General features: G+C 41.7%; 1 protein-coding gene across 3 annotated transcripts in view; it reads right to left on the bottom strand.

Moving 5' to 3' along the window:
- The window catches only part of LNX1 (ligand of numb-protein X 1), a 219476-nt gene that overhangs the window by 72470 nt on the left and 122899 nt on the right, over positions 1-24107 (bottom strand). The gene's annotated exons all lie outside the window — the stretch shown is intronic.

Here is a 24107-nt window from a genome sequence, read left to right as displayed (position 1 = left end):
GGCTCCATTCACACTGTCCCACCATCCTCCTGCTTCCCCTGGCAGTGATAGAGGATTTGGTTATTTATAGTAATGGAATAAGTTGATTAGGATACTGAGAACTTACATTCAGAAGACATCTTTCTTTTCTATTCACTTAATTATAGTCTGGCTGGTCAGCCTAGTCTTAAATTGACCATCAATTGGATGACATAAAACTTACATTTTAGATAAGGGTCTTTGTTCTTCTGGAAAACCAGGAGATTTGGTTCATTGCTCTCTTACTGTTAATAGTATTAATATGTTTCGAGGAGATACGGTTTGATAAGAAATAGTCCTACGGTTTAAATTATATTGTTTTTTTTTTTTCTCTTCTAAAATTATAGTGAAAGCTTTCACTAGACCTTGATGGCACTATGGTCATTATCCTGTCAAAACTGTGGTGGATTTGAAGAGCTAGTGATGAAGAATGGAGGTTTCCTGTCCTAGAAATAACCAAAGGCCCAGGCTTGGAGGTGGCAGAAAAAGTGGCACTTAAGGTAACAAATGTTTGTTGAGACCTGTACTACTATTTCACACATAGCATCTATCACATTTAATACTCACCTCCAAATCTGAGGACCAAGGTGGTACTCTCTCCATTTTACAGATAAGAAAATAGATTGAGAGAAGCTAAGTCACACACCCAAGTTCACACAGCAAGAAGGCCCAGATGGTTTTTCTTAAACTTTATTCAATTCTAACACAACCAGTAAAATGACAGATCAAGAAATGAAAAACAGGCCTGTAATGCTTTAAGCCTACACTCTTTCTAGAACCAGTCAATATTATCTCCAGGGCTGACTCAATTCCTAGAAAGTGAATTGGGTTTCTGAAGAGACTACAAGTAAGGTTTAGGGGAAATAAACATAGTTGAGCCATTTGGGTCCTGCACAAAGATGCCCAGCTGAGGAATTGAAGGAACTGAGGAATTGAGCATCCAGCTACTGCTCTGCTTTCCAAGAGGCATGCTAGCAGAAGATGCATCTGTCAAGAGGAAGGAACCCTTTCTTTGCAAAAAAGCTCTGTCTGCTTGCCCAAAGGGGTGTTTTCTTCTGATTTTCACATGATCTGGGGGTGCTTTCTGTGAATTTACACATGATCTAAGACTTCCCCTTGTGGAGGGAGTCTTAGAGGGTAAAGATGGGGATTTGTGGTTGATTTGGAAGCTTTCAGAAAGCTCTGTGTATTGGACAACAGTAGTGGTGTACATTGGATAGCCTTTGGCAACGACAGGGCCTCACATGTGTCATGCTCCTCTTTCACTCTCATTTAGAACTCCCCAAACTACTCATGGTGGGCTATAATCCCCTTTTGTTACACATTAAATAAAATTAACTAAAAGCTCTGGCCAGGCTGGGAGCGGTGGCTCACACACATCCCAGCACATTGGGAGGGTGAGGAGGACAGATCATTTGAGGTCAGGAGTTTGAGACCAGCCTGGCCAACACGGTGAAACCTGGACTCTACTGAAAATACAGAAGTTAGCCGAGTGTGGTGGTGCACGCCTGTAATCCCAGCTACCTGGGAGGCTGAGGCAGGAGAATCACTTGAACTTGGGAGATGAAGGTTACAGTGACAAGATCACACTACTTCACTGCAGAGTGGGTGACAGCATTCTGTGTGTATCTAGCTAATCAAACAGCTCAAAGACTCTTGGTTTCCTGCCTGGAATTCCAGCTCTATTTTGACCTCAGCAGAGCTTAGAAATATTTCTGTGCCTCAGTCAAAGTTCACTGGCCATCATCCCCCATAAAGAGAGAACTGTCAGGCCAGTGGATGAAAACATTAATTGCAAAACCACAATTACTTTTGCACCAACCTAGTAACTTGAGGGTTCAAAAGTGCTTACAGGCAGCCTCAGTTAGGGGAAGTTCTTCTTGGATCAATGCCATGGTAGGCAATCCTGTTATCCTGTGGCCAAAACAGTATCTTCCTTTCAGGGAGGGCACTCTGAAAGCCAGGAAAGGGCTGTGTTGGGGGTTGGTGTGGGGAGGCACTGGCAAGCTAGGCTGGGCTGGTTAAGATAATGAAATTCTTTGTGAGGTCAGTCACATCTTTAGGAAATACCATCCTGTAATTTAACAAAATGGGCAAAGAGGTAATTTGCAAATTGGACTCTGCAAATTTCTAGTATCTAATTACTATTTAATAAATAACTTGTTTATTGACATTCAATTTTTTAAAATGCAAGCCATTGTGTGGAAGACTTTGCTTAAAGGAAAAGCGTCACAGTATGTTTTGGCACCTTCTAGAAAAGAAAAAAATATTAAATAAAGATAACATACGCCACGTTCAGCAGGAAACCTCTTCCAATCAACAGTGATATGAACAAACAAAACCCCATCACTGGGCACAGCACACTGCTCCCTGAACACATTCCTGTGTCCATCCTCATGTTGATATCAGAAATTCAATTTGAGGAGCTTATAAATGTTGATGTAAAATGATGAGTACTGGTTACTCTATTAGTGAGACACAATAGCTACTTCTGAATCATTTTCATAATCTTGAATTCTCATGTCTGAATTACCAACTGTTCAAACCACCAAACCCTGGCACAAAGTGGGGAAACCAACAAATGCAACTTAGTATCAGAATGCCTACTTTTTGGAAGAAATTTTAAAGCCCAATGAAAACCCTTGGCCAAGCAGCTGGTAAAGACAAAGTAAGAACTAAGGCACAGCTTTTCACAACAGTGATGAGAGGCTTTTCCTTCTAGACCCCTGTGCTACTCTGGACGCAAATAGCCGCTATCTCAATGCCTTTCCATGTAATCTAGTATCTGCTTGAAATTCTCTTTTTTCTGCTCAACAATACCATGTTCTGTCTTTCTGCCTTCACAATCTGGCTTAAAGGCATCTTTTAAAAGCCTTTCCTTCAGGCTCATGGTAAAATTACTCTCTTTTCTCTTGAACTCTTGTAACCTCTGGAACTTATCAGTTGTGAATTCCCTCGAACTCTTCTGTTATATTGTGAGGACCTTAATGGTAGAAACTCTGTCTTAAAATCTTTGAATCTCCAGCAGCTGGCTCCACAGAAGGCTCACGATGTTTATAAAATTATAGAGCTAATTCTTCTTTGTAAGAGACACAATCATCATGCTAAAGCAATAGAAATGAAACCTAAATGAAGGGTGAGGAATACATAAGAGGCTAAATGTATGCTGGATCAAATAAGGTTTTAGACTCTTCCCCGCCCCTAAAAAAAAAACAGAAAAACAAAAAACGAGAAGAACAAAACCTGACCCAAGCTTGTGTGTATAAACATTAGTTACAACTGAAATATACTATTGGGAACTAAAATATTCAGTTTTCTATTCACAGCACCAAGGTCAGTTTCTTCAATTCACATTTATAAACAGATACGAATTTCAAGGAACAGATATTGTTTTATTTCTACATGTTCAGTGAACTAGCAGATTCAAGGTATAAGCTATTTTTCTAAGACAAGGATTATTTATTCATTGTAACTGACTTTCTTCTATTTTAGGAATTTATATACTTAGATGTAGAGCGCTTTCATAATGTGGTGTGGTGCTCCCTATATGATGGCTTCAAAATCCTTCTGAGAGTGAGTTTGCATGAATTCCCCCACACCCATAATTAGTCTCTACGAGCCTGGTGCTGACTCCGTTATTGCAAAGGTTCTTAGCCCCAGGGCACTCCTTGGCTCCACTGGTTCTGGAGGAGGGCAGGCTCCAGTCTCCTTTCAAGCACTGCATTCATGCATAGGAAATGCTTTGACTCTTCTGTACATTTCCAGTGTCTCTCTTTACATTCTTCAGCATTGTCACCTTCGCTCAGCAAAAGCCTGAACTTTGCACCCTCACTGGATTGGTGGTAAAGCTCATACTCACACATCCAAATTACAGGGTGGACAGTGCAACAGTGAGCCTCAGCAGGGGAAAAGGGGCTACCAGGGCTGTCAGCTACTGGACTTCGTGAGGACAATGACTTTATGAAAGTTGCCTCCTCCCTGGCAGATTCAGTATCTTCTCCAACAAATAAGGGAAGAATTACAGGGATTCTAGTTCCATTACAAAGGCAAAATGCCACAAGCAATTAGGTGATGTTTATGGTCTAATAAAGTTTCTTTTTCTTCATTCACCCACAAACTAATATTTTTGAGCTTACTATGTGCCAGGTTAATATTTTCTAAGTTTATTTAATACTCAGAATTCAGGATTGCCCATGTTTAAGTGTTTTCCAGTCTGTCTCCTAAAATTCTTTGTAATAACATGCGCAGGTTGTTGCCTAACCCTTTGTGTCCACTCAGTGTATTTTCCCTTTGAAAACTGCTCTTTTGCCAGTTGGAAGAACTGTCAATCAATCACTGGGGGGTCATCCAGAGATGACAGCCAAAATATTTAAGAAATACATAGTCCTCCCTTATCCATAGTTTTGCTTTCCGCAGTTTCAGTTACCTGTGGTCAACTGCAGCTTCAAACTATTAAGTAGAAAATTCCAGAAACAATTCATAAGTTACAGTTCAATAGTAGCCATATGCTATGTCACAATGCTATGTCATAGCTATGTCATTCACCTCATTTCATCTCATGTGGGCATTTTATCACCTCATATTATCACATGTAGAAGGATGGGTACTGTACAATAAGACATTTTGAGATAGACCACGTATGCACAATTATTACAATATATCGCTATAATTATTTTATAGCATTGTTAATCTCTTCCTGTGCCTAATTTATTAATTTAGCTTTATCACAGTTATGTACATGTAGGAGAAAACAGTGTATACAGGGTTCAATACTGTGGTGGTTTCAGGTATCCACTGAGGGTCTTAGAACACATTACCTGTGGATAAGGGGGGACTACTGTATAGCCTAGACAGCAACTAGTGAGAACAGATAATTGACCAAAGCTGGTCTAAACAAACTGGCTAAGTTTACCTACCCTGGCACCACCTCCCTGGAAGGTGGGGACTAGCTGGGAGAAGCATGTGATCAAACCTAGCCAATCAGGACATCTATAGCCAAAGGTATTGGCTCTGGGATGGACATGTGACTCAAACATCAGATCAATCAGAGCTGAGACGACACATGTCTGGTTGGTGGGAAGAGGCTACCCATAAAAAAAGGCCATCACAGAGGAAAGCAGAATAGCCCAATACAGAAAGAATGCATGTTGATGTAGTTCCAAGATACAGGGATGTCTGGAGTTTTCAGTTTATGAACCATTCTGGTCTTGCTGGCTTATTGGCAATTACAGCTTAAGAGTCCTGACCAACACACACACACACACACATACACACACACATACGCACACACAGAAAACAACACGAGAAAACTTAGAAAACCAAAACTTAGGCACTGAACTGACACAATCTAGGAGATAAGGGCACTGGAGCTGGAGCTGGACTGAGAAACACAATAGCTACCTTCCCCCAGGCATTAACTTCAGAGACAGGAGAACAGAGTCTGCCTGGGAGCAGGCAGTGGGGATGGCAGCATAGTTGAGGAGACAAGGTACTTCTAAATTACCCTAGTCCAGAGACCTAGAGGCCATTGCAATAGAAAAACTGGGTAACATGGGTGCTGATTTTTAAGGCAACCAAGCTACTGCTTTACATTCACATATTTCTACATTCACGTAGAGACTGCAATGCCTAGGAAATGAGAACAAAAGTCTAGAAGAGAAGGGACATTGGTGGCACATTGCATCCTGGAAGAAATAGTCCACCCAGTAAAACATGAAGCTCTGTTAGCAGGGACAGATGCAGGGAGACCCTGGGAACAGAGCAAGCACGGCATCTGACAGCTCCATGTACATTGTGAGCTCCCAGAGTGTGAGAGAGTCAGGAGGAGGTGTACAAGCTACCACCATAGTAGCACAGAGCCACATTGGAAAGAACTTATTACACAGTGCAGGTAAGGCTGGGCTGAACTTACTCAGCATCTGTGGGCCAGAGACAGCATTTGCCTGGTTCCTAAATGCATGACAATCAGAGCCACAGGAAATGAACATACACCATCCAAGGGCAAACCCAGTCCTGAAGAAGCTTCTCTATTCCAAGACAGGTACAGAGAACACATTAACATGGGGCCTGCAGACAAAAATGCTACAGAGACTAGAAAAAATGTAGGCGAATACTTTTCAGACCTCAATATGGAAAAAAAGCTTTCACACTTTCTACCATTTAAAGAAATAGAAGTTTGATATGTTTAATCAAGTAAAAATTAAATACTTTCTCCATCAAAAAGTATTCTAAAGCTATTGCAATTATGTAAAAATGTTTGCCTTCACACACAAGCCTAGCAAATAATAGTTGTGTTAGAGCAATTTGGTTATAGAGTTGTGCTCTCTACTTTCCCAAACATTCCTTAAGATTATTTTTAAGTAATGTTTTAAAATATACAGAAAGAATCATAAGTAAAAAAGACTAATGATAATAGAAAAAATAATTGCAAGATATGTAATCAAAGATCATCTTTAACATATAAAAGGTATACAAAAGTCACCCAAAAAAGCCACCAAAAATGACTAATATTGAAGGAATGTATATGGGAAATTAAACATAAGAAAATTGTTTATCCTCATTTATAATTAAAGAAGTGCAACATTATACTTAAAGAATACTGAGATTATATTTTCATGTATCAAATCAGCAATGATAACATCCATTGCATATAAAGATCTTAAGTGAAACACTTCATAAAAGCTGATAGTAGGAGTATAAACTTTTTAGAAAGCAATTTGGCATATGTATCAAGTATTTTTAAAATCTCCTACTTTGAATCAGTAATTTTACATCTAAGAATTCAGAGTAAAAAAAGTAGTATTATTTAGGACAGTGAGAACTTAAGTATGTATCTAAGTAAATGTCCCTATGTCTAGGGGATAGTTTCATTGACTATGGCATGCCAAAGACAAGACTATGCAGCCAGTTAAAACTATATTTTTTGTTTAAGTATTTCAGGGTCAAATTACATAGTGTCTAGAATTTGCTTTAAAATGCTCCAGAAAAAAGGAGGGGGGACAGGGAATTAAAATTGTAAAATGAGGCCAGGCACAGTGACTCACACCTGTAATCCCAGCACCCTGGGAGGCTTAGGCAGGAGGTATTGCTTGAGCTCAGGGGTTTGAGACCAGCCTGGCCAACATGGTAAAACCCCGACTCCACAAAAAATACAAAAAATTAGCCGGTGTGGTGGTGTGTGCCTATGATCCCAGCTACTTAGGAGGCTGAGGTGGGAGGATGGCTTGAGCCTGGGGAGGCAGAGGTTGCAGTGAGCCAAATACACACACAGACACACTGCTTTAGTCTCATACTTTCTTGCTTCCAGTAAGTTAAACTCAGCTGAGAGGTTCCCCCCTCCACTACTTTGTCTAGCAGGAAGTGCTGTGGACATGAGGTGGGGAAAGAACACTTTATGGACAACAGAATTCTGTGATCAGCAGAAAACTGGGTCAGAAAAGAAGAGGCCACCTGTTCTTTTCCTGCACCAGCTCACTGCATTCTCTTAAGTAAACCACTTTATTTTCCCGGGCCGCATTCCTCTCATCTATAAAGTGAAATGCTTGGATTGGACAATCTCTAAGACCCTTAATAATCTTGAAATTCGATGGCTCAGCCATTATCCATCTCATTCTGTACCCACAACTCCCTGGATGAGATACACAGAAATAGACAGTAGTTGGTACAATACTTAGTTTTCAAAATGTTTTTGGTATAAATGATTTTAGCTTGAAACTAGTTATTAGGTTCTTCCTGCTCTGATGCTTCTCCACCATGTAAACATATAAGCCTGGGGTGAATGTAAAGGGAGGTGGATGAACTCATAATCATGTAAACTGTGAACAGGATTAAATGTGAGAGTGAAATGCCCCACATTTGTAATACGTTTGAACCAAGCTGTTGGTAAGCCACAATTTCTGCACTTCATTTTTCTTGACATCAGATCATAATTGCTGTCCAGAGTTCTAAGAGAGATCTTAGGACAAGTTCTTCCAGGCTCGGGTGTTGTTGCTCTTTGCTCTATCACAACAACATCCTGGCAATATACTTATTTCTCTCTCTAGAGGAATGTTTTGGTAACGGACACAGTGAGTCCTCTTTGAGGACTGGAAACCACTTGCTACTTCAGTTGTTCTTTTGGCTAGAAACGAGTTAACAGGCTCTGGTGCAGCTGTAAGAAATATACAAGACAAAAACTGACACCCCAAGCATCTATTCAGTCTTGCAATGAGAAACAAGGATGACGTTATTTCTAAATACAACTATGCAATGGCTTGAGTTCTTAAGAAATGATGGACCAAGGACACAAATACTATCACAATATATTGAGTGTTCCCTTCAAGAAAGCAGCACGTGGCTGGGCACAGTGGCTCATGCCTATAATCCCAGCACTTGGGGGGGCTGAGGCAGGCAGATCACCTGAGGTCAGGAGTTCAAGACCAGCTTGGTCAATATGGTGAAACCCCATCTCTACTAAAAATACAAAAATTAGCCAGGCATGTTGGCACGCACTGTAGTCCTGGCTACTCGGGAGGCTGAGGCAGGAGAATCACTTGAATCTGGGAGGCAGAGGTTGTAGTGAGCCGAGATAGACTCCATCTCAAATAAATAAATAAATAAATAAATAAATAAAATAAAAAAAAGAAAGTATCTGGTGACACAAAACCATCAGCTACAAAATGTTTGCTTTCCATAAAGACCCTGCAAAAGGCCATTCCCTCTTGAATGGAGCAGCTCATCCACAGCACTGCATTTTGATAGTCCCCATAGGAAATTCTCCTCATGCCAGTTGGAAAATAACATTCCCTATGTGACCATTTGGAGAGGAAGTTCCAACCACAGGAGACAGACTAAACAGAATTCCTGAGAGCATTCAAATCATTATGCTAGAAACAAAGACATCAGACCATACTTTGCTAGTGCTCAGCTCCTGTGGGGCAACAGGGTGATGGGTTTCCGCTAAAGGCTGCCTCACCTGAGGGTGAATTCAGGTTCACCCTTCCCTCAAGGAACACTGCAGGCTGCCCAGGAAGTTGCTGCCAGCACCATCTGTTCCAAATATTTCCTCCTCTGGGAGCCTGCCAGGCTGACGCTGTGTCCTCATTTGGGTCCAAAGATCCTGTCAGGGGAGCCCATGTATTGTTTTCCTGGGGTTACACAACAGCACAGACATTACCTCCAAAAGGACCCTGTTATTAAGCGCATATGCTCCCTAGGTGCAGAGAGAGGGCCACATATCAACACACAGCATAATTTTGTTTATTTGGTTAGTTAATTGCCTTCTGGACAGCACAGTGGGCCTGGCCTGAGACTAACTGAGTTTTACCTTTTAAGACTGCTGTAAATCCTCTAGGCAGCCATGGAAGCAGGTGCTGAGGCACACGGAGACTTGAAAATGAAGAGAGGTCCAATAGAACATACAAAGGAACCAGATTTGACCGAGGAGCTTGTTAAAAATAGAATCCTGGGCCCCATTCTCCCTCTACGAATTAGAATCCCTAAGACAGTCATTCTTAATCCAGGGCAATTTTATCCCAAAGAGACATCTGACAATATCTGGAGACTTTTTTATTTGAGATGGAGTCTCCCTCTGTTGCCCAGGCTGGAGTGCAGTGGTGCGTTCTCAGCTCACTGCAACCTCTGCCTCCCAGGTTCAAGCAATTCTCCTGCCTCAGCCTCCTGAGTAGCTGGGACTACAGGCACGTGCCATCACACCTGGCTAATTTTTGTATTTTTTGGTAGGGACGGGGTTTCACTGTGTTGATCAGACTGGTCTCAAACTCCTGTCCTTGAGTGATCTGCCTGCCTCGGCCTCCCAAAGTGCTGGGATTACAGGCATGAAACACCGTACCCAGCCTGGAGACATTTTTGATTGCCATGATTTGGGAGGGTGCTCCTGGCATGTAGTTGGTAGAGGACAGGGATGCTGCTAAACATCCTACAATGCCCAGGACAGCCCCCACAACCAAGAATTATCTGGTCCAAAATGTCAGTAGTGCTAGGGATGACTGCTTGATGTGAGAGAGGGGTGCCAACCATCTGTGTTGTTGACAAACTCTCCAGACTATTCCAGTGCACGCTAAGGTTTGAGAACCTCTGCCCACGCCCTGGCAGCCAACTGACACATCAAGGTGCCAGGGCAGTGAGGGTGGGCAGAGGTAGACAGGAGTGGACACACCAAAAGCATGAGCACTGACAGTCACAGCCTACTTTACGAGTGTATCCAAGTAAGACTTGTGGAAGACTCTCATAATAAGACCTATCAGAAAAGGATGGTTCTCAGGAGAAGCCTAGGGCCCAGTTACCCCATGGAGAAGGGGGCAGGGCAGGCTGAACAAGTGCACCTCAGAAATATCAACTTCACTGCTAATTATTCCACCATTGCCTTCACGGCTTTGTTGGTTTGGCTCTTAAAGGGTCTCTGTGAATCCTCTTCTCAAGGGCATATGTTTCTGGGTAGGGGCCCATCTTCAACCCTGAATGTTATAAGTTGATATGAGGAGAGCAGGAATTAGTGGTGGGGTGCAGTGGTTCACACCTATAATCCCAACACTTTGGGAGGCTGAGGCAGGAGGATCTCTTGAGCTTAGGAGATCTAGAGCAGCCTGGGCAACATAGCAAGACCTTGTCTCTAAAAAGAAAAAATAACAAAAAATTAGGCGGGGGAGGAGCCAAGATGGCCGAATAGGAACAGCTCCGGTCTACAGCTCCCAGCGCGAGCCACGCAGAAGACGGGTGATTTCTGCATTTCCATCTGAGGTACCATGTTCATCTCACTAGGGAGTGCCAGACAGTGGGCGCAGGTCAGTGGGTGAGTGCACCGTGCACCAGCCGAAGCAGGGGCGAGGCATTGCCTCACGCGGGAAACACAAGGGGTAAGGGAGTTCCCTTTCCAGGGGTGACAGACGGCACCTGGAAAATCGGGCCACTCCCACCCGAATACTGTGCTTTTCCGACAGGCTTAGGAAATGGTGCCCCAGGAGATTATAGCCCGCACCTGGCTCAGAGGGTCCTACGCCCATGGAGTCTCGCTGATTGCTAGCACAGCAGTCTGAGATCAAACAGCAAGTCGGCAGCGAGGCTGGGGGAGGGGCGCCCGCCATTGCCCAGGCTCGCTTAGGTAAACAAAGCAACCTGGAAGCTTGAACTGGGTGGAACCCACCACAGCTCAAGGAGGCCTGCCTGCCTCTGTAGGCTCCACCTCTGGGGGCAGGGCACAGACAAACAGAAAGACAGCAGTAACCTCTGCAGACTTAAATGTCCCTGTCTGACAGCTTTGAGGAGAGCAGTGGTTCTCCCAGCACGCAGCTGGAGATCTGAGAACGGGCTGACTGCCTCCTCAAGTGGGTCCCTGACCCCTGACCCCCGAGCAGCCTAACTGGGAGGCACCCCCCAGCAGGGGCAGACTGACACCTCACACGGCCGGCCAGGGACTCCAACAGACCTGCAGCTGAGGGTCCTGTCTGTTAGAAGGAAAACTAACAGAAAGGACATCCACACCAAAAACCCATCTGTACATCACCATCATCAAAGACCAAAAGTAGATAAAACCACAAAGATGGGGAAAAAACAGAGCAGAAAAACTGGAAACTCTAAAAAGCAGAGTACCTCTCCTCCTCCAAAGGAACGCAGTTCCTCACCAGCAACGGAACAAAGCTGGACGGAGAATGACTTTGACGAGCTGAGAGAAGAAGGCTTCAGACGATCAAATTACTCCGAGCTACAGGAGGATATTCAAACCAAAGGCAAAGAAGTTGAAAACTTTGAAAAAAATTTAGAAGAATGTATAACTAGAATAACCAATACAGAGAAGTGCTTAAAGGAGCTGATGGAGCTGGAAACCAAGGCTCGAGAACTACGTGAAGAATGCAGAAGCCTCAGAAGCTGATGCGATCAAATGGAAGAAAGGGTATCAGCCCTGGAAGATGAAATGAATGAAATGAAGCGAGAAGGGAAATTTAGAGAAAAAAGAATAAAAAGAAACGAGCAAAGCCTCCAAGAAATGTGGGACTATGTGAAAAGACCAAATCTACATCTGATTGGTGTACCTGAAAGTGACGGGGAGAATGGAACCAAGTTGGAAAACACTCTGCAGGATATTATCCAGGAGAACTTCCCCAATCTAGCAAGAGAGGCCAACATTCAGATTCAGGAAATACAGAGAACACCACAAAGATACTCCGCGAGAAGAGCAACTCCAAGACACATCATTGTCAGATTCACCAAAGTTGAAATGAAGGAAAAAATGTTAAGGGCAGCCAGAGAGAAAGGTCGGGTTACCATCAAAGGGAAGCCCATCAGACTAACAGCGGATCTCTCGGCAGAAACCATACAAGCCAGAAGAGAGTGGGGGCCAATATTCAACATTCTTAAAGAAAAGAATTTTCAACCCAGAATTTCATATCCTGCCAAACTAAGCTTCATAAGTGAAGGAGAAATAAAATACTTTACAGACAAGCAAATGCTGAGAGATTTTGTCACCACCAGGCCTGCCCTAAAAGAGCTCCTGAAGGAAGCGCTAAACATGGAAAGGCACAACCGGTACCAGCCACTGCAAAATCATACCGAAATGTAAAGACCATCGAGACTAGGAAGAGACTGCATCAACTAACAAGCAAAATAACCAGCTAACATCATAATGACAGGATCACATTCACACATAACAATATTAACTTTAAATGTAAATGGACTAAATGCTCCAATTAAAAGACACAGACTGGCAAATTGGATAAAGACTCAAGACCCATCAGTATGCTGTATTCATAGGCTCAAAATAAAAGGATGGAGGAAGATCTACCAAGCAAATGGAAAACAAAAAAAGGCAGGGGTTGCAATCCTAGTCTCTGATAAAACAGACTTTAAACCAACAAAGATCAAAAGAGACAAAGAAGGCCATTACATAATGGTAAAGGGATTAATTCAACAAGAAGAGCTAACCTAAATATGTATGCACCCAATACAGGAGCACCCAGATTCATAAAGGAAGTCCTGAGTGACCTACAAAGAGACTTAGACTCCCACACATTAATAATGGGAGACTTTAACACCCCACTGTCAACATTAGACAGATCAACGAGACAGAAAGTCAACAAGGATACCCAGGAATTGAACTCAGCTCTGCACCAAGCAGACCTAATAGACATCTACAGAACTCTCCACCCCAAATCAACAGAATATACATTTTTTTCAGCACCACACCACACCTATTCCAAAATTGACCATATACTTGGAAATAAAGCTCTCCTCAATAAATGTAAAAGAACAGAAATTATAACAAACTATCTCTCAGATCACAGTGCAATCAAGCTAGAACTCAGGGTTAAGAATCTCACTCAAAACCGCTCAACTACGTGGAAACTGAACAACCTGCTCCTGAATGACTACTGGGTACATAATGAAATGAAGGCAGAAATAAAGATGTTCTTTGAAACCAATGAGAACCAAGACACAACATACCAGAATCTCTGGGATGCATTCAAAGCAGTGTGTAGAGGGAAATTTATAGCACTAAATGCCCACAAGAGAAAGCAGGAAAGATCCAAAATTGACACCCTAACATCACAATTAAAAGAACTAGAAAAGCAAGAGCAAACACATTCAAAAGCTAGCAGAAGGCAAGAAATAAATAACATCAGAGCAGAACTGAAGGAAATAGAGACACAAAAAACCCTTCAAAAAATAAATGAATCCAGGAGCTGGTTTTTTGAAAGGATCAACAAAATTGATAGACCGCTAGCAAGATTAATAAAGAAAAAAAGAGAGAAGAATCAAATAGATGCAATAAAAAATGATAAAGGGGATATCACCACCGATCCCACAGAAATACAAACTACCATCAGAGAATATTACAAACACCTCTACGCAAATAAACTAGAAAATCTAGAAGAAATGGATAAATTCCTCAACACATACACCCTCCCAAGACTAAACCAGGAAGAAGTTGAATCTCTGAATAGACCAATAACAGGAGCTGAAATTGTGGCAATAATCAATAGCTTACCAACCAAAAAAAGTCCAGGACCAGATGGGTTCACAGCCGAATTCTACCAGAGGTACAAGGAGGAGCTGGTACCATTCCTTCTGAAACTATTCCAATCAATAGAAAAAGAGGGAATCCTCCCTAACTCATTTTATGAGGCCAGCATCATCCTGATACCAAAGCCTGGCAGAGACACAACAAAAAAAGAGAATTTTAGACCAATATCCTTGCTGAACATTGATGCAAAAATCCTCAATAAAATACTGGCAAACAGAATCCAGCAGCACATCAAAAAGCTTATCCACCATGATCAAGTGGGCTTCATCCCTGGGATGCAAGGCTGGTTCAATATACGCAAATCAATAAATGTAATCCAGCATATAAACAGAACCAAAGACAAAAACCACATGATTATCTCAATGGATGCAGAAAAGGCCTTTGACAAAATTCAACAACGCTTCATGCTAAAAACTCTCAATAAATTAGGTATTGATGGGACGTATCTCAAAATAATAAGAGCTATCTATGACAAACCCACAGCCAATATCATACTGAATGGGCAAAAACTGGAAGCATTCCCTTTGAAAACTGGCACAAGACAGGGATGCCCTCTCTCACCACCTCTATTCAACATAGTGTTGGAAGTTCTGGCCAGGGCAATTAGGCAGGAGAAGGAAATCAAGGGTATTCAATTAGGAAAAGAGGAAGTCAAATTGTCCCTGTTTGCAGATGACATGATAGTACATCTAGAAAACCCCATTGTCTCAGCCCAAAATCTCCTGAAGCTGATAAGCAACTTCAGCAAAGTCTCAGGATACAAAATCAATGTACAAAAATCACAAGCATTCTTATACATCAATAACAGACAAGCAGAGAGCCAAATCATGAGTGAACTCCCATTCACAATTGCTTCAAAGAGAATAAAATACCTAGGAATCCAACTTACAAGGGATGTGAAGGACCTCTTCAAGGAGAACTACAAACCACTGCTCAAGGAATTAAAAGAGGATACAAACAAATGGAAGAACATTCCATGCTCATGGGTAGGAAGAATCAATATCATGAAAATGGCCATCCTTCCCAAGGTAATTTACAGATTCAATGCCATCCCCATCAAGCTACCAATGACTTTCTTCACAGAATTGGAAAAAACTACTTTAAAGTTCATATGGAACCAAAAAAGAGCCCGCATCACCAAGTCAATCCTAAGCCAAAAGAACAAAGCTGGAGGCATCACATTACCTGACTTCAAACTATACTACAAGGCTACAGTAACCAAAACAGCATGGTACTGGTACCAAAACAGAGATATAGATCAATGGAACAGAACAGAGCCGTCAGAAATAATGCCACATATCTACAACTATCTGATCTTTGACAAACCTGACAAAAATAAGAAATGGGGAAAGGATTCCCTATTTAATAAATGGTGCTGGGAAAACTGGCTAGCCATATGTAGAAAGCTGAAACTGGATCCCTTCCTTACACCTTATACAAAAATCAATTCAAGATGGATTAAAGACTTAAATGTTAGACCTAAAACCATAAAAACCCTAGAAGAAAACCTAGGCATTACCATTCAGGACATAGGCATGGGCAAGGACTTCATGTCTAAAACACCAAAAGCAATGACAACAAAAGCCAAAATTGACAAATGGGATCTCATTAAACTCAAGAGCTTCTGCACAGCAAAGGAAACTACCATCAGAGTGAACAGGCAACCTACAAAATGGGAGAAAATTTTCGCAACCTACTCATCTGACAAAGGGCTAATATCCAGAATCTACAATGAACTCAAACAAATTTACAAGAAAAAAACAAATAACCCCATCAAAAAGTGGGCGAAGGACATGAACAGACACTTCTCAAAAGAAGACATTTATGCAGCCAAAAAACACATGAAAAAATGCTCACCGTCACTGGCCATCAGAGAAATGCAAATCAAAACCACAATGAGATACCATCTCACACCAGTTAGAATGGCAATCATTAAAAAGTCAGGAAACAACAGGTGCTGGAGAGGATGTGGAGAAATAGGAACACTTTTACACTGTTGGTGGGACTGTAAACTAGTTCAACCCTTGTGGAAGTCAGTGTGGCGATTCCTCAGGGATCTAGAACTAGAAATTCCATTTGACCCAGCCATCCCATTACTGGGTATATACCCAAAGGACTATAAATCATGCTGCTATAAAGACACATGCACACGTATGTTTATTGCGGCATTATTCACAATAGCAAAGACTTGGAACCAACCCAAATGTCCAACAATGATAGACTGGATTAAGAAAATGTGGCACATATACACCATGGAATACTATGCAGCCATAAAAAATGATGAGTTCATGTCCTTTGTAGGGAGATGGATGAAATTGGAAATCATGATTCTCAGTAAACTATCGCAAGAACAAAAAACCAAACACCGCATATTCTCACTCATAGGTGGGAATTGAACAATGAGAACACATGGACACAGGAAGGGGAACATCACACTTCGGGGACTGTTGTGGGGTCGGGGGAGGGGGGAGGGATAGCATTGGGAGATATACCTAATGCTAGATGACGAGTTAGTGAGTGCAGCGCACCAGCATGGCACATGTATACATATGTAACTTACCTGCACATTGCGCACATGTACCATAAAACCTAAAGTATAATAATAATAATAATAATAATAATAATAAAAGAAAAAAAAAACAAAAACAAATCTGCATGTTCTGCACATGTACCCCAGAACTTAAAGTATAATAATAAAAAAAGCTTGAGTGTGTGCACTGTAAAAAAAAAAAGAAAAAAAAATATTAGGCAAGCATTGAGGGCATGCTTGTAGTCCCAGCTATTCAGAAGGCTGAGGTGTGAGGATCACTTAAACCCAGGAGTTTGAGGTTGCAAAGAGCTGTGGTCATACTACTGTACTCTAGTCTGGGTAACAAAGCAATACCCTGTCTCTGAAAAAACATAATAATTCTAGGCCCTATATTTTGGTCACTTGGTGTAAAACAACCTATTTGTCTTTGGGGGAGGATGTAAATATTTTCACAAGAAATATCTCAACTGTCTTCTGTACTAAGAGAGTACCAAATCAAGAGTCAATGATTTGTGCTCTTTCTCATTTCTATTCAGCCATATACATTGTCCAGGCTGCTATGTCGGGGGACCTTGGCATCCTTGCCCATAGTAATGGTTGACCTGTCTTAACAGCCTTGTAAAAATCATTGAGTGAGGACCTGTAAAACAATTACAACGAAAGAAATGACTGCTCATGGGTACAAAGAAACCAGTAGTGTTAATCTGTTAAGATGAAAATGTTTTTCTATTAAGTCATGAAACTGATGGGAGATGTTTGTCATTTTGCAGGGAATAATTATGAATCCTCCTTGCTATAAGGAAAGAGAGGAGAAATAGCACCAATGTTTTCCCTCTGCATCATAATTTAAAGGTTTAGACTTTTTTAAGGAACACAAAGGATGTAATCAAATTCATATAAGACTCACCAATATTGCTGTTTCCATTACAAACTAAGTCTGTTTAATTAGGTTATGTAGACCCCGTAAACCATGGAGACCAGGCTTTGTTGTTTTGGATGCTTAAGCCATGACTCTTTTAGTCCTTTTTGCAAATTTTACCATAGTCATTATCTTTCTCCTTGAAATGTTATTATTTCCATGACACAAAACATACATTTTGATGTTGTCACAAATGAAATCTCTCCCCTCCATCAAGAATAGCAAACTTTATTTCACTCTGCTTACCTGCAAGGGTACATGAGAAATCAATCTAACAAAACAAATTGGCTCATTATGTTGTAATGAAGTTGAACATAAATTATTTTTTATGGCCAGATTTTATCATTCTATTCTGTTAGTGAATACTTTAAAACTCTGCATTAATGTTCTCAGAGGTAAATGTTACTATCAATTATAAAAATCATTGCAATTCACTGATACAGATGGGAATAAGATGTGGAAGGATGAGAGCCAGGGAAATGAGTTGAGTTTCTTGCTCTATAGCCAGCGCCTTACATATGCCACGTACTTCCTAGTCAATTCCCTGCCTTTATGCCATCTCTCTTTCACTTCCTCATTCATAGTAATTCAATAGATGAATTACTTCTCATTCATCTATTGGCACAGTTCATGAGCATGTTGGGCTGGGACTAACTGTATGTCTACATTTGATATGACCCCTGATAACTGTTGACAAAAGCACCATCACCCCCATTTTACCGATGGTGAAGCTCAAATACCAAAGTATTGGACTTAGTCAAGGTCAGTACTTCCGAGAGGTATTCAGAGACCTCATCGATAGAAGCCTTGTGGGTTAATTACTTGACCCTGCCCCCAAGTCTTCCTACCTATTTTTAATAAGCATTTTACAGTACCCTGTAGCTGCTTTGCCATTGTTTTGTTCATTATTCCATGTAACAAGGTTGCCTGGTTTTCCTTACATAACCAGGAAGAACTGGGTAGACACTAAAACCATTTCTACATAAACACAATGCTCTCCATCTGTGAATACACTTCCCATATTCTCAGGTCAGTGTCTTAGTGGAAATCCCATGGGAAATACCTAACAATTTCTTCCAGTGCCCAAAGCCACCTACCTCGCAGTGCGAATGAACAGATTCTCACTCCACATCTTCTTCAAGAGGGGACTCTTACACAAAGGCCACACACAGTTAAAGTCATTCCCTAAGGAACTCTTACAAAAATGGTCCCAGTAAAATATCTAGAAATGTATCTAGGAATGGTGCCTAGATCACCAGCAACTCCTGACCTAAAAAAGTTTCCTCTTCCTCCCCGACTTTTGTCCTAGAACACAGTGTGTTCTACAAAAGCACATTACAAAAAAATGATTTTGGCAGTCTTGATTTACCAGCTCTGGACCAGATCTCAGGGCCTCTGTGTCCCTGGTTTGGTGCTTCCATTTCCATATTGCTTCTTCATAAAGACTTTTGCAAATGCTGATGTGACACAGCTTCCTTAAATGAATGCTTTAAATGCCTCTAAAGAGACTTTGATTACACTAAGAAGCAGAAAATGTTCTTGACAAACCACTCGTTTGTTTTTCTATAATTAATTGGGTTCTCTTCCTCTTCCCAATTCTACACCTAACGATGCATCTTGTGTTGTTATTTAAATACCACAAAAGACATGGTAGATTGCATTTATTACACTATGATATAAATATTTTAGTATAGATGTAGAATTTCTGCTCCAACCCCAGGATCTTTATTTTCTGTTTTTAGCAAAATCCAAATATCTCTGACTTGGTGTTAACAGTGATGATTTCTAATTACTTAGGAAAATCTACCTTTCTGTTTACTGCTTTAACCTGAGCCACTAGGCATGCCATTAGGTGAGAAGACTCACCTCTAGGTTTGTTTTCTTTGCATTTTAGAGCGGTAGTGGTGTGAGTACTGATTTTCCTGTCAAAGTTAATTTGCCGTAAGACATATAATAAAAGTGCATGTATTAATAAATAAAAAAGGCACCTAACTTGCACAAACATCTGACACTTCTCATGGAGTCAAACACCAAACAAATTATAAAGGAAGTAAAAGCATTCCTGTAAATGCTTTCAAATGGTAAACAACACCCTTGAAGTCCTATGTGTACTTGTCCTACATGTAGCCTTGGGTCTACCCTTTCTTAATTGACAATGTTTTGTCTGAGGGTCAAGTTCTAGTCTTCCCTCTGTCTAATCTAGTTCATGGGTGGAGAAGGGAGGAAGGCTATTGGGTTTCTTGTACCAACAGGTGGCCAGATGCAGGTTCCTTGGAAAACATTGATTAGTTTTATTCCTTTTATAGCAATACACAATGAGTAGTTTCAAAGGATCAGAAAGTGGACATTTTCTATGTTCCTTTAGTATTTTCTCACTCTGTCCATCTCTCCATTTACGTTAGTGTGACTTTGCATCAAACACGGGGCTCTCCTGCCAGGCTTGTGAGACTCAGTACTGCCAGGAGCCCCACACAGGTGGACAGCCCCAGGCACCTTCTTCGTACCATTTCCCCATCTGTCATTAGGCTGTGCCCTGAGTTCCACAGGAGTCTACCCAAACCACACCCTGTAATACAGTCAAGGAAGAGAATGTCTTTGTCACTGACAACAAAAGAACAGCTTTCAGTGAGCAGCACTCCTTCCTCATGAAACACACTCTGGTCCAGCCAGTTTGCTTCCTTTCAGGAAACAGTGTGGGGAGGTCAGTGACCCGAGTGAGTTGCATCTGTACCTCTCTGAGGACAGAATATCCTAAGGCTGGGGGAGAGAGCCTTGGCTACTGTCAATAATTGCTTCTCTAATTATTCTGTCTCATTCTGAATACCAAAGATTAGGGAACATAAAGTATGTGATGAAGTTTACATAGCAATTGGTTTCAACCAACCATTGGCTAGATATGTTTCATTAAAACAAAACAAAACAAAAAAATCACAAACTCACTCCCAAGCACAGAGTCCAGAGGAAAGGAGCACATGGAACACACATGGCTTGAAGGATGGGCATGTGGATTGCTCCTGTGGATGGGACACCATGGCATCCAGGTTTTATCTGCACCCCTTTCCACTAGACTGCCTACAGAACAGTTGGGCAAGACCCTCTTCCTTCAGGCTAAGAGTCAGGATCAGCAGCCATAGAAAAACACCTTCTGGCAGCAGGGTCTTCTGCTACCTAGAACAGCTTTCCCTGTGAAGTTCTGCTGTATTTGGGGCTCCCACTAACTCCAGGGAAAATTAGTGGAGGAGTCAGGCATATAACATGAGGGGTGGCATGAGACTAGGAGCCCTGCTTTTTTGAATGCATGAGGGTTCATCGTTGAAAAACCACTCCATTGCACTTCAAGTACAATTAATCTGAATGAGCCCTACAATAGGAAAAGTCAGAGTCCATCCACTTTCTCTGTTAGATTGCTTAAACCTAGTATCATGGCATGCATTTGGTTAAAAGCTCTTCCCCATGTAGCCTGAGTCTCACTTGATTCATCTATTATTGAAAAGCTGTGATTGAAAGAGCCTTCAAACTCACAGGTGTTCAGGTCACTGGGGATGCTGCACAAAAATTCTAACTGCAGCAGCCATTAGTGTCCAGTCTCATTATTTTCATGGCCAGGAAAGGCTAAACATGAACATGCTGGAACAAGAGCCCTTTCGGGGAGAAAAAAAATAAAAGGTAACTGAAGACCCTCAATAGGGACAACATGTTCTGTAACTTCTGGAAGTAATCAGAGGGAACAAGCCAAATGGCCGATTAACAGTCATGCACAGACTGTCTTCCGTGGCCAAGTCCAGGAGATCTGACGGGTTGAAGGGGATCCAGAAAGAAGACTAAATCAACTTGGTCCCACTGAAAGTGAAGTCAGTTCCAAGGGCTGAATGTGTTTTAAAGGTTTTTGTTTTTTCCTTTAGGTTAAACTTCCTGGACAAAATCAGATCAGCCGTGTAATCACCCTGCTACAATAAAAGGGGCTCAGTGTGCTTTATGGCAACCACACCAGTCAAGGGCTCTCTCCGGCACCAAGGGGGCCATAAGGGCCCCCTGCCAAGTGGAGCTGAGGGATGCTCGAGGCCAGGGTCTGGACCTTCTCACTATGAAAAAAATAGTGAAGTATACAGATATTTACCTACTGAGTTATGTTTGGGCTGATAAAAATGCTCAGGTGTCCTTTAGTTTCTCTTTTTTGTATTAGTTTAATTTTTGAGAGAGGGTCTCACTCTGTCGCCCAGCTTGGAGTGCAGTGGTGCAATCTCTGCTCACTGCAGCCTCAACCTCCTGGAGCTCAAGCAATCCTCCCACCTCAGCCTTCCCAGTAGCTGGGACTACAGGCATGTGCCACCATGCCCAGCTAATTTTTTTAGTTTCTCCTTTAAATGACTGTTTGTGTAAGAATTATAGGACTTTGAAAAGATTTGAGCTTTGAAATTTCTCTAGTATAACGTGAGCACATGATTCATATGAATATTCAGTTGCAGAAAATGTTTTTGTTCTAACTTGTTTAATGCCTGCTCTGATCTTAAAGTGATCTCCTTAACATGTATGTATACACAAGTCTCTAAACACCAGGACTGCTGTTACCCAAAACCCATACTATCAAAGATATTGCTTGCTTCGTATTTTCAAAGTCAGCTTTTGGAGGACAGGGACAACGGTTTCTTGTAATCTGCTGAGGGAGTCGACCCCAGCGAGGCTGTTCCTTCTCTGTAACCAGCTGCAATTAGGATTTCTACTGTCCTTGCATCCATGGCAAAGGTTGACTTGGCCATGTGGTTAGAACTGGAAATTCAGTATTTTCAGTATTTTCAGTTGCTCCAGTTGTTTTTGCTCGGGCTACTAATCAATACCAAATCTAGTGCTATCTGAATAAAATAAAATGGCATAGCAACTACCCCATTCTTGCTAACAACTCCAAATGACAACACGGTGGCTCACATCTGCAATCCCAGCACTTTGAGAGTCTGAGGCTGGCAGATTGCTTGAGCTCAGGAGTTTGAGACCAGCCTAGACAACATGGCAAAACCCTGTCTCTACAAAAAATACAAAAATTAGCCAGGCATGGGGGCGTGCACCTGTAGTCCCAGCCACTCGGAGGCTTAGGAGAGAAGATGGCTTGAGCCCGAGTGGTTGAGGCTGCAGTGAGTCGTGACTCCGCCACTGCACTCCAGCCCGAGTGAGAGTGAGACCCCGTCCCCGCCTCCCCAGAAAAGATAGTGAGGCTTTACTTGAGTGTGCTCCAACTCAACCTCAAAGCCAAGTGCCATGCCACCTTGTAAAAAAGCTTGTTAAAAATAAGTGTTATTAGCCTGGCTGACACGGTGAAACCCCGTCTTTACTGAAAATATAAAAAATTAGCTGGGCATGGTGGTGGGTGCCTGTAATCCCAGCTACTCGGGAGGCTGAGACAGAAGAATTGCTTGAACCCAGGAGGGGGAGGTTGCAGCGAGCCGAGATTGCGCCACTGCACTCCAGCCTGGGCAACAAGCAAAGCTCTGTCTCAAAAAAACAAGAAAAACAAAAAAAACCCCTGTTATTATTATAAACAGAGCTACAGACTCTGTAGACATCGACACAGTGCTGATTTAAGTATACTCACTTATTCGGGTCAAACATTTGTCTTTAGTAAAATAAGGGCACTGAATTTGATTTTAAAAATAAATGGCAGGAGAGCTGGGAATGGTGGCTGACGCCTGTAATCCCTCAGGAGGCTGAGACGGGCGGATCACTTGAGGTCAGGAGCTCAAGACTAGCCTGGCCAACATGGTGAAACCCTGTCTCTTCTAAAAATACAAAAATTAGTTGGGTATGGTGGTCCTTGCCTGTAATCCCAGCTACCTGGGAGGCTGAGGCAGGAGAATCCCTTGAACCTGGGTGGCGGAGCTTGCAGTGAGCCGAGACCACACCACTGCACTCCAGCCTGGGTGACAGAGTGAGACTCTAACTCAAAAAAAAAAGAAAGAAAAGAAAGAAAGAAATGGCAGGAATGCGTTCTGTGATTTCAGGATTCTCTAGTGAGTGGGTGGAGGTAACAACCAAGTTAGGATACCATTAGCAACTGAATCAACTTCAGCAAATGGCTCTCTAAAACTACACTGACTTGGCAAGGTCATGTCAAAAAAAAGAGGTTGGGCTGAAAAAAATTATTTCTCTAAGGAAAAGTGTGAACAATTAGTGCCAAACTATTCACATAGTGGAAAGTTCCATGCTTTTGGAAGATGACACACTTGGTAGTTTCTAAGAAGCTGATCTAATCAGCACATTTCATATATATTTTTTTTTTCTAAAAGAGTCTTAGAGTTCGTGATTCTTTTAGTGTAGATTCTAACCATTTATATCAAATGGAAAAAGCAGGGATCTATTCAGTTGTGTGTCAAATTCTTAGGATCACTGAATAGTTCTGACTTGAGACAAGAACAATATAAGGCCAAGAAAACGGACTGTTTCAATTAAGCTCAGCAGAAAAAAATACACATGAGCCAAAACAGAACGACTTAATACTTAGCAATCACTTAAAAATCTGTAAGCTCAATCTGAGTCATAAAAAAAAGTAGGCCAAGAAGCTTGAAGGAACACAGATTTACAAGTAAAAGAGGCAAACACTAAAATAAAAATGTTTAAACCCTGCAGTGCTAAACTAC

This window comes from Pongo pygmaeus, chromosome 3, assembly GCF_028885625.2.
Source record: "Pongo pygmaeus isolate AG05252 chromosome 3, NHGRI_mPonPyg2-v2.0_pri, whole genome shotgun sequence".
Lineage (NCBI taxonomy): Eukaryota > Metazoa > Chordata > Mammalia > Primates > Hominidae > Pongo > Pongo pygmaeus.
This window is presented reverse-complemented; position numbering and strand designations above follow the sequence as displayed.